Raw genomic sequence first — 11,587 nt, 5'->3', positions numbered from 1 at the left:
ACCTATGCCACAAGGCAGCGTGCTAACCCTAGTGCAACGCTTCCGGGGAGGTAAAGGGTTCTAGGAACGCCTTCCTTCCTAAGTGGCCCAGAGCATTCAGTTTGTTAACCACAGAGGCTCAACATGATGTTTGCATGCCATTTTGCTCTTGGTTTGTATATCTCACATATTTTTTTTTTTAATATTGTTTTTTTTTTGGCTGCACCAGATCTTAGTTGCAGCATGTGGGATATACTTCCCTGACCAGGGATGGAACCTGGCCCTCCTGCATTGAAAGTGCAGAGTCTTAGCCACTGGACCACCAGGGAAGTATCTCATCTCACAATTTTTTTGCTCTTTACTTCCTTTATGTTAAGTGGCTCTTTTCTAAAACACTGTTAATTCCTTTAATGATTTAAAACTAATTTTTTTCAGTTTATATTCTTAGCAGCTGCATTTAGGGATTGTGTGTTAGTTGCTCAGTCGTGTCCAACTGTCTGTGACCTCATTGACTGTAGCCCACCACTCCTCTGTCTGTGGAATTCTCTAGGCAAGGATGTTGTAGGGGGTAGCCATTCCCTTCTCCAGGGGAGCTTCCTGACCTAGAAATCAAACCTGAGTCTCCCCCATTGCAGGCAGATTCTTTACCATCTGAGCCACCAAGGAAGCCCTTCAGAGATTACAGTATACATTTTTTCTGAATCTACTTCAGATTTATACTAACTTAATTCCAATAAGATATGGAAACTGCTCCAATATAGCTCCATTTCCTCCTCCCATTTTTATGCTAGTATTGCTAATCTACTACAAACCTAGTAATACAGTGTTATGTTATTGTTTTATATAATATTGTTGGAAGAAGCTGAGAAAATTTTAAAAAATGCATTTCTAGTTTTTTGAAAAGATGTTAGCTTTATTTACCATTTCTAGTTCTCTTGATTTGTTTAGATCTGAGTTAACACGGTATATTGCAATGGCAACCCACTCCAGTACTCTTGCCTGGAGAATCCCATGGACGGAGGAGCCTAGTGGGCTGCAGTCCATGGGGTTGCTAAGAGTCGAGCACAACTGAGCGACTTCACTTTCACTTTTCACTTTCATGCATTGAAGAAGGAAATGGCAACCCACTCCAGTGTTCTTGCCTGGAGAATCCCAGGGACAGGGGAGCCTGGTGGGCTGCCGTCTATGGGGTTGCAGAGAGTCGGACACGACTGAAGCGACTCAGCAGCAGCAGGGTTAGTTCTCTGGTAGTCTCGGGTCTTGGAGTCAGTGTTCTCACTCCCAAGGCTCAGGGCTTGATCCCTGATCAGCAACAAAGATTCCACAAGTGGTTTGTTACAGCATTAAGTGAGATTAAAACAAATACCCCAAAATGCAAAACCAAAGAGGAACCCCAAACAAATGGCAGTTACAAAATCAGGCAAATACTAATTAAAATAATGGAATATCACATATACATATACACACATGAGCAAAGTCAAAACAGTCCAACAAACATAAAGTACAATAGATTGACCCGACGAACAAAGGAAGTCAAAAATTATATTTACCAGTTAAGAACAAAACTAAAGCACAAACTGGAAAACAAAACTAAAGCAAGGTGTCAAGCGGGGAATAAAGCAATGAAAACAAAACTAACACATATGTTGAGAGGAAAAAAAAGAAAGAATAGGTATGCAAAGTTAAATAGAGGTATATGAAGAAGATTTATGTATATTGAAGATAAACTGCAAGGGGAAAAGCACAGTAGGAAAAGCAAACAAAGGAATAAATGTATAAAAAATAATCATAGCCTTAAAAATTGAAAATTAAAATTAAAAAAAGAGAATTAAAAAAATGGAAAACTCCACAGAACTGCAAAAGCCCAACGTAGAGACAGAGGTTTATAACAACAATAAAAAATGTGACTGAGGAGAAAAAAAAAGCTCAAAAGTTTAATTAGATTTCACAGTGCCAATAAAATTGATAACTACAACAGAGAGGGAAAGAAAAAAGAAAAGAAATCCGAAAGCATCTACAGAACAAGTCAAACCATAAGAATAATAAATGTTTTTCTTGAGTCACTGCTGTCAGAGTCCTTTCCCTCTCTGAGAGTCGCAGTCCACTTCACCTCCCTAGGATGCCCTCCAACACTGTGCTGATCTCTGGACCTGCTGTGGGGATAGCTCAGACTCTAATCTGGTTCTACTACTGAGTGTTCTTGCCTCCAACATCCACAGCTATCAGAACTAGTGTGTTTTCTTTTGTGGGAACTCTCGATGTCCTTTTGTATATTCCATAGACACAGAGTCTGCCTAGTTGATTTTAATCTGCAGCTTGTACAGCTGGTGGGAAGGTTTTGGGTCTTCTTCTTTAGCCACACTGCCCCTGGGTTTCAATTGTAGTTTTATTTCCACCTCTGCATGTGGGTTGTCTACAGGGGTTTGCTCCTGAGGCTGCCCTGTAGGACTTTGGTTTGCCCCTATGAGGGCCAGGTGTGGAGCTGGTACAGCTGCTTGGGTCATAGGGGTTCTGGTAGCACCAGGTACTCAGGGGAGTTGGCGGCCAGGGCAGCAGGAAATATAGTGCTCTAGAAGGGTATGGCAACCAGTATTGGCCAATACGCTCCAGTATTCTTGCCTGGAGAACCCCCCTGACAGAGAAGCCTAGCAGGCCACAGTCTACAGGGTCGCAAAGAGTCGGACACGACTGAAGCAACCCTGTGGGCATAGATGGAAGACTTTTTGGCTGTGGCAGCTCTGCCCTGGTGAGACTTGAGTGTGAAGGTGGTGCAGCTGCTTGGCTTGCGGGACCCTTGGCAGCGTCAAGTGTGTAGGGACATGGACTGCCTCCACTGCAGGAGTTACGGCCCTATTAGAGTCATTTTTTGAGCCTCTTGTAGCTGGCGATCAGAAGGCCTCTTCGGCCAGTTTTTGCCCGTAGCTCAGCCGGTTCAGGCACTTCAAGAGCTCCCTTGCTTGGGGTCTTTCTCTGTTGTTTGGTGTATCAGGCACATAGAGGGGCCCCCTTGGCTTGGTCCTGCTCTGTAGATTGATGCATCAGGTACTTAAAGGGGCACTCTGGGTAGGGTCCTACTCTGTAGTTCAGTGAGTCAAGGTGTTTGATGGGCCATCCTCTCTGTTGTTCAGCTGCCAATGCTGGTGTGTAGGGGAGAAATAGGCTATGGTGATGGCTTCACCCCCTACATGTGACTCAGAAGTATCGCCTTGCTTCCATGGCTGCCTGGTTTTCCTCCACAGGCATTTCCCACCACAGTCTCCTTCCTCACATCCCCTCGGTCCGTCTCTCCACAGTCAACAGCAGCCCTCACCCTGGGATTGCTCCACAATCCCTAAAATCCAGCTCCCAGTCGCTGCACCTTCTAGGGGACCTGTGACCCTGTCCAGGGTATGTATGGCTGTGGCAAGGAATGTCTGATTCTCATTCCATTTAGGCTGCCACAGATCAGCTGTTTCACTCTCAGCCTTAAATGTTTCTCCTCTGACTCACACAGTTGCCCTGGTGTGGGGATCAGACCCCTGCTTCCATTCCCTCACCTGCCAAGGGCAGGTCCAGTCCTACTAACACACCTGTTTTACCCCCTAGTTCCTTCATCCTACCTAGTTTTGCAGGGTTCTATATGTTCTTTTCCACTGGTCAGCTACTCCTTTTTGCCCTCAGCTGGTGTTCTGTGTGCACTTCTGTGTCTGAAGTTGTATTCCTGATGTATCCATGGAGAGAGATGTATTCCACGTCCACCTAATCCTCCACCATCTTGTTCCTCCCAACATATGTTTTATTAGCCCATTTCCTTGACTAGGTTCTGAATTGCTTGGATAGTGATGGTCTCATGCCTGTCTGAGCTCTTCATAGTTTCTAGCATTTGGGGAGGCCTTAACTCATTCAGAACAAGGGGCGAAACCCAAGGTAATGATCAGAGGAAGAAAGCAGTTGGGGAGTGTGAGAGCCAAGGAGAAACCTCTCTCAGAGTCTTCCATTTCCTCTCACTAAAGAAGACTCTTCATCACAAGATGGCTAGAGAGCTGCTATGGGTGAACACACTTGTAGTAAGGTGTTGTGATGGGATTCTTCCTCCATTATTCCCTTCTGGGAACAATTAGTTCCCACAAATGTCATCCATTCCAGAACCTGCAGCCCATCTGACTTCTATTTCTTTGCTGATGGTGAATGCTGACCTTCATTAGATTTGATCCCATGATGATATCTCTGCCTCCTGATCTGTTCATTGACTTTGTGATCTCTCCAGTGCTTGGGCTATCTAAGATTCTCTCTTGCTGTCCTGTTGCCTCTACCATTGACTTGGTATATGGAGTGCTGTCCCTTGCCTATTTTGAAGGTCGTGCCTATCTGTCAGAGTAAACTGGTTGAATAGCTTTTCCTTTCCAGAAAGTGCAGAAGGTGACTTCTGTGCAGTTTTAAAAAGTGGGTGTGCTTTTCTTTTTTCTTCAAAGACACTTTAAACTCTTTGGTCAACATTTTTCATCCTTTTCCTTTCAGATACCCAAGGTCAAGTACTATTTTTAGCCATTGTTCTCCCCAATGGGGTTCTTCTCAGAGCATCCTGGCTACTGGGGCTATACTTTTATTAGCTTCTTCAAGGGATAACACATAGGTAGCCACATCTCATTTCTTCCCCTTTTAAGTAGGTTAAATTTTCCACAGATCATTTGCTTGTTGCATGTCTAATTATTCTTAAGAACAACTGGAAAAGAATAGCTGATTGTCAGGATAAGATGGAAAACACATAATTATGGTTGCTTTTAAAGAACCCATGATTTGCCAAATGTTCTTCTGCAGAAAGTACTGGATGTGTTTTAAAGAATTGTTTTTTAAAGTCATTGGGAAGCAGGTGAGACCCTGAGGGGCCTGGGTGAGAATAGAATAGTCTGTGAAAGAAAAAGGATTTGTGAGTTGATTTGGGTTTGCAAGAAGTGGAGATGAATGGTAGAGAGTGAGAAAGAGGGAATAGCCAGCAGGGTGGCTGAAGGCCATGTGTTCCAACATGTGACCCTGTCACACCGCCCTTCAAATCCTTGGTGAAGTGCAGCTAAATCCCCAAATACTTGACATGAGTAGATTTATTGTGTGCACCAGTGAAGCCAGGTTGATGTAATTGCAAACTTGGAAAAATGTGTGCTGCCAGGTTGAAAACTTTCAGAAAGGTGAGGATGTAAACCACAGGAATTTAGAGAAATTGTGGAGAGGGTGAAATTAAAATCAGAAGCAGAACTCCCCCACTTGGCTTTAAGTCCATGACTGTGTACTCAGTTGCTCAGTTCAGTTCAGTCACTTAGCCGTGTCCGACTCTTTGCGACCCCATGAACCACAGCACGCCAGGCCTCCCTGTCCATCGCCAACTCCCTGAGTCCACCCAAACCCATGTCCATCGAGTCGGTGATGCCATCCAGCCATCTCATCCTCTGTTGTCCCCTTCTTCTGCCCTCAATCTTTCCCAGCATCAGGGTCTTTTCCAATGAGTCAGCTCTTCGCATCAAGTGGCCAAAGTATTGGAGTTTCAGCTTCAACATCAGTCCTTCCAATGAACACCCAGGACTGATCTCCTTGGTTGGATCTCCCTGCAGTCCAAGGGACTCTCAAGAGTCTTCTCCAATACCACAGTTCAAAAGCATCAATTCTTCGGTGCTCAGCTTTCTTTATAGTCCAACTCTCACATCCATACATGACCTCTTTATGACCCAGTGGTCTGTAGCCCACCAGGCTCTTCTGTCCATGGGATTATGCTGGCAGGAACATGGGAATGAGTTGCCACTTCCTCCTCTAGGGGATCTTTCTGACCCAGGGATTGAACTTTGTCTCCTGTGGCGCCTACATTGGCAGGCAGATTCTTTACCACCAAGACACCTGGGAAGCCCTATAAGTCTGTGAGAGAAAAATATTATTCAAGGATGCTTTGTTGATGCTCAGTTGAGTTGTGCAGCAGTAGTTGACTGATACAGCCTTCTTTCTGAGGTCTTACTCGAAGACCCAGCTCTGCCCATACCTTCTATAAAAAGCCTCTCTCCTACAACTCATGTTCTCCAGAGTGTCCCTCTCCTCTAAGTTCCTACTGCCTCTATCACCTTTGTTACATACTTCAGTGCCCAACTATCTTGTGTTAGTAAAAAGAAATTTAAAAACACAAAGCCTCAGTGGCCTTGTGGGAGTTTTATAGCAAAGGGACACTATGAATGAGTCAGAGGGGTGCAAACAAGTAGCAATAGCAGAGAATTTGAAACCAATTGGTATCATTTCAGGGGGCCTCTGAAGAGTTCCAGGACTATAGTTCTTTATGTCTCAGTGCAAATAAGAATTCAGTGACAGCAAAGTGGCAGGTAAGAAGTGATTCATTAAAATAGGGTGCTTGTGAGGCTACAGGAAGGTAGGTAAGAAATACTGTGCCCTGAGAACTTAGTGGGCTCCAGTTTTTTATTCAAAGGAAAAGTGGGTAGGGGGAGAAGACCTTCTTTGTCTTTCTTGAGTAGATGTCATGTTTTCATCATCAGCTCCTCCTCTAGGTTGAGCAAGGGAGTTTTCTTTTCCCTGCATGGTCAAGCTAGGTCCACAAATTACTGTTTTTCATGTGTGCAGAGAGTATGTCCTAGAGATCGCTAACTTAGTAAGCTCACTGGGTAGGATGTGAGTCTCATGCTACCATTGTTTTATTGTTTTGGGGCATGTCTTGTACTTCTGTTTCATGGTTTTGTGGTTAAGCAAACCTGCTTTCTTGAGTAATCATTAACTTACAGAGGGTCTCCCATATATTTTTTTACTTACAATGCCCTAGTGAGATTATTTAATCACCTATTTTTTCCCTTCATTCTGTCCGTATCAAATTGTCCTTGGTGATTGTGGCAGAGGCAGAAAGATCAGGTTTCAGGTTGCTAGGACTATTAATGGAAACAATATGATTAGTAGTGATTAGGACCAGTGTACAATAGTGCTAGGAGCCAGTCATCACTGGCTTGAATTTGTTCATTGTTCTGTACTCCACACCCTCTTAGGCTAGTTTCTCGTCCTCCTTGGCATTTTTTAAAGCCACTAAATATCCCTTTAAAAATGTGTTTTCTGATTAAGTCAGTCAGATTTAAGTAAAACAACCAGATTCTGTTGCATGCAAAGATCAACAGAGTATATAACTATTGTAAGCACTGCTGTGTTGAAAATCCTTGAGTATACATTTTCAGCATATATCTTTCATTATTTCCCTAGGATAACTTCCTAAACCTGGTTTTTAGTTTCTGAGTAAGATGGACTGACTTGCAACACATCACTCCCAATTGATCTTAAGTGGCCTTGGCCTGCAGCAGCTTGGAACAGTGTTTCAGTTCTCAGCTAGAGATTGAAGTCAGGTCATGGCAGCAAGAGTGTTGAATTCTAGCTACTAGACCAGTGGCCAGTGACAAGGCCCCGGCCCTTTGACTTTGCAGAGAACAAATTCCCACAAAGATAAAAGTAGTGATACAAATGAAGTGTTTATTAGGAGGAAAAGTGTAGAGTACGTGTGTACAGACACATGGGCAGACTCAGTGAGACTTATGCTCCGGTGATAGTTTAAATCACTTATATGAGGCATTTATTCTGGATTTTCATTTTGATTTGTCTCACTCTGAGTCTGTATTTAATATATCTCAAGATCCTCCCAAGTGTGCACACAGCCTCTTAGCCAAGATGCATTCCACCAAAGAGGACTATGGGTGGCTTAACATCACTCCCCTTTTGACCTCTGAGGAGCTTTCTAGTCTGGAAGGTCTCTTTGACATCAATAAATGAGGAAAATGTAGTCTCTTATCTGGGCAGGGCCCAGTCTCCTCTCTCGATTGTCCTGATATTGATATTTTGGAATTTCTGTGTGCAGGTAACCAACTCAAATTGCTTACCCTGTGTAGGGGGGTGGGTACCCATCTATCTCCTGCCTCAAATTCCTCCTGAGATATGTAGACCCTAAGAAATCTTTATTGGGAATATGAAGTGCAATAGTATGTCTTTGGTAGCTTCTTCAGGTTAGCAAGGGGCTCATAGACTCTATCTTGTTGGGGTCACAGAGCTCTTGTCCTATCTCATTAAGGGGCCCCTGGGTGACTTTTCTTGCTATTTCTGCAGGATCTGCTGTGGAGAGTGGCAGGAGTCCCTGCATCACCATTATCCTGTGATGCCCTGGAGAAAACAAACTAAATAATTAGAGAAGTGGGGATTAAAGACTAGTAAAAGACTATTATAATCAGAGACTTAAACAAAGGTAGAAATCTGGTTACACAAGGTCAGCACATTTTTGTTAATCTCAGGCTTAAAATTTAGTATATTTCTCTTTTCCTAAAATGGAGTTTGAACCTTTTGGTCCCAGGCCTCCTCCTTGGACTGCAAGGTCTTAGATTTGCAACAGTATGGAAGACAAGAAAGCATTAGGTGAAATATAACATAAATCAGTATGGCTGAAATGAAGATGGTTGTAAGAAAATGGAAACCTCCTGTCAGAAAGTTTTTAATACCTTGTGGGATCCAGGAGAACAAGTTAGAGAACCGGTTTTCAATTTCCCTGCCCATACTGAATATCAAGGGTTGGTGGTTAATTGTCTGCTGATGCAAGGTGGCTTGTTGTCAAGTTTTCTCACTGTCTACCTGGCAAGAGGTGCTAATGTACATGCAACAAGGTGGGACTTCCCTGGTGGTCCAGTGGTTAAGACTCTGTGCTCCCAATGCATGGGGCCTAGGTTTGATCCCTGATCAGGGAACTAGATCCCACATGTCGCAACTAAAGATACCACATGCCACAACTAAGACCCAGTGAAGCCAAATAAGAAAAAGTATTGGTAACTGCACATACCCCTCTTTGTTTTACCAACAGATAATCCAGGGCCAGTTGGTTGTCATATACCCAACTTGGCCAGTGAATCTAGAGACTTCGGTAAATTAGTAAGAGAGTTAGCAGTACTGGTGTCATCCCAGACAAGTTTCATAGACATGTTGGTGGGCAGCTCCTCCCCACCATGGTAACAAGGCGTACCCAAAGAAATAGGCATCTCTGTCTGGGATGCCACCAGGTAAATGTTGAGTTAACTGAGTGTACAGTTTTAATGAACTTGCTCAGTGCTTGGATTCATTTAAGGAGTGGGTTGAGAAAGGAGTAATCAGGGTTCCCAGCATGCACTGTGTGGGCATGGAGTTTTTGGGTAGGCAATTAGTGGCTCATGGTTTTTTGTCTACCTGACACAAAAATGTAACCTGGCGGGGCACAATTGACTAACTTGCCCAAGGTTTTAAAGCCTAGCCAACCAGTTTTGTGGTTATAGAAATATTCTCCAGCTACAAGCTCAAGTTCTTCCATTCAGTTCCATCCTGGTGTCTGCTTCTCCTACGTGGATCCTTCTTCCATCAGGTAGTGAGCTTGAGTTTGAGCACAAATAGGTCACTGGAGTTCTGACTTGCAGGAGGGGGGACGTGCCATTATAAAGTGCTGGGGTACGTTAATGCCAGTTCCTCATCCTCCCAGTTTGACTTAAAATCCTTCTGTTGCTAAGGGGAGGGTTAGGCAAGAGACATTAGAATTTTCTTCAACGGGAAAATAAAAAATTCTGACTCTGTAGGTTACCATTTTGAACCTTGAGTCTCTGGTAGAAGACCATTATCCCTCAGGAACTTGGCTAAAATTCCTTACAGAATGGACAAGTGGGTCACTATGGTCTATGACGGATCCAGCATTCTGAGTGGAGGACACAGGAGTTTGGGCAATGTGAACCAGGGAGTTGTCTATCCATCCTGTGGATAAGGGAAAGAACTGTAGAAAAGCCAAGGCAATTAGTAACTTCATAGTAGGGTCATATTTGACTCACTCAGCATGGACAGACAAGTTTAGTAAATTCTGAAAGCAAAGATGAGAGCAAAGAAGACAATAGTTATCTAAATTTACCAGAGCATATCAGTTATTTTGTTAAGTGGGTTGGAGTACTGGGAGGCAGAAAGGAAGACAAGTGGCTATGGGTAGTTAGCCTAGGGTCTAAGAAGTCTTTTTGTTCTTTCTGAAGAAGAGCTTCAGTTCTTGGCGAGGTTCACTCATCCATCTGGAAGTTTCAGGCTGTCCTGTGTCCTCTAGATCCCAGGGAGACTCGGAGGGAGGGGCAAACTCACAGAGGTGGTTAGAAAGTGTGTCTTCAGGTTCCTGTAACATATCAGTGGAGACAGGTTTAATCCTGGACATATGAACCCAGCTGGTGATTCCCTGGAGTTCAACTGCTGTAAGGGTGCTCCCCAAAACTTGGTAAGGATTCTTCCATTTCCGGAGTAGCTGGTCGCCAGGTGACTCATTTTTCCAGGTCTTTAAAAGTAAATGAGTCACTCACTTTACACCAGAGTGACTGGGACTGTCGTCTGGAGAGGGCTGTACTCTGTTGCCATATTCTTATGTAGCCCTCTGGACCTGGCCTAGGTTTATAATGTATTTAGGATGAGCCTGGTTTTCTGGGTCAGTTAGCACACCCAGAGTAAGGAATGATCTTCTATTTGTCATTTCGAAAGGGCTTAACTTAGTGGTTGTTTGACAGGCTGCCCTGACCCTTAAAAGGACAATTGGCAGCAGATAATACCACAACTCTGATGTTTCCTAACAGAGTTTGTCCAAGGTTTTCTTTAGAGTATCATTAGTCCATTCCACTTTTCCTGAGGTCTTCAAAATGAATGGAGATTGAAGGATAATTGCCATACAGAATTTTGTTGTTTTCTGTCAAACAACACGAATCAGCCATAGGTATACATGTGTCCCCTCCCTCTTAAACCTCCCTCCCATTGGAGATGGTTTTTAGTTCCTAAAGCCTGAGAAAACTGGGTCATCTTTGCTACCCACGAAGGTCCATTATCATTCTGAAGGTGAGGCAATCCAAATCTAGGAATAATTTCCTTTAGGAGCACCTTAGCCATTTCAGTTGCCTTCTCATTTCTAGTGAGGAAGGCTTCCGTCTGTCCAGTAAAAGTACTTAAAGCCTAGTAAGTATTGGGCTGGCCAAAAAAATTCATTTAGGTTTTTCTATAACACTTTAGGAAAAAATCTGAACAATTTTTTTCTGCCAATCGAGTATCTGAAGCCCTGGAAGAAGGGCATCTGAGTGAAATCTATTTGCCAGTCATCTTCTTATCCTCATGGGATAGGTCTCCCATGTCACTGTACTGGGCTAACAAGAAGGGGAGTCTTGGGGTAGCCTTCTGGGTTATGGGAGGCACATGCTTGAGTAACTCTCTTAATTGTCTCTGGGAGCCCTTTCCCTGTGAAAAGTCAGAAAACAATTGTAGACGTTGCTTCTCTCCCCAGATGGAGAGAATCATGTAGCCCTTTAATAATTTCTCATTGGTCACAGGGAGTTATGAGCATTTTCTGACCTATATGGCCCAGCCATCCGTCTGTCCCCTTAGTTCCCCCTCTGTCTCGTGCCCAGGTGTCTTCGGAAGTCGAGTACCTGGGTATAATGTTAGAAGGGATAAGGGATGGAATTAAACCCATTACAGTTAGGGACATCAGGGCTGCTTTCTTTGTTTCCTGATCTGCCCTGTTGTTTTTTTGGGACATTAGAGAAGTTCCCTTTTGGTGCCCATGGCAGTGGATGACTGCTATCTGTTCTGGTTT

The 11,587-nt window shown here is 43.8% G+C and overlaps 1 non-coding gene across 1 annotated transcript; it reads right to left on the bottom strand.

Annotated features, from left to right (window-relative positions):
* Positions 1-235: 235 nt before the first annotated feature.
* On the bottom strand, positions 236-308 carry TRNAE-UUC (transfer RNA glutamic acid (anticodon UUC)). Its single transcript has one exon. It is a non-coding gene; the product is annotated as a tRNA-Glu (tRNA).
* Between the last annotated feature and the right edge of the window lie 11,279 nt (positions 309-11,587).

The sequence above is a fragment of the Giraffa tippelskirchi genome, chromosome 9, assembly GCF_054371585.1.
Source record: "Giraffa tippelskirchi isolate mGirTip1 chromosome 9, T2T-mGirTip1v1.2.pri, whole genome shotgun sequence".
Lineage (NCBI taxonomy): Eukaryota > Metazoa > Chordata > Mammalia > Artiodactyla > Giraffidae > Giraffa > Giraffa tippelskirchi.
The sequence above is the reverse complement of the archived record's forward strand: the minus strand, read 5'-3'. Positions and strand labels throughout refer to the sequence as shown.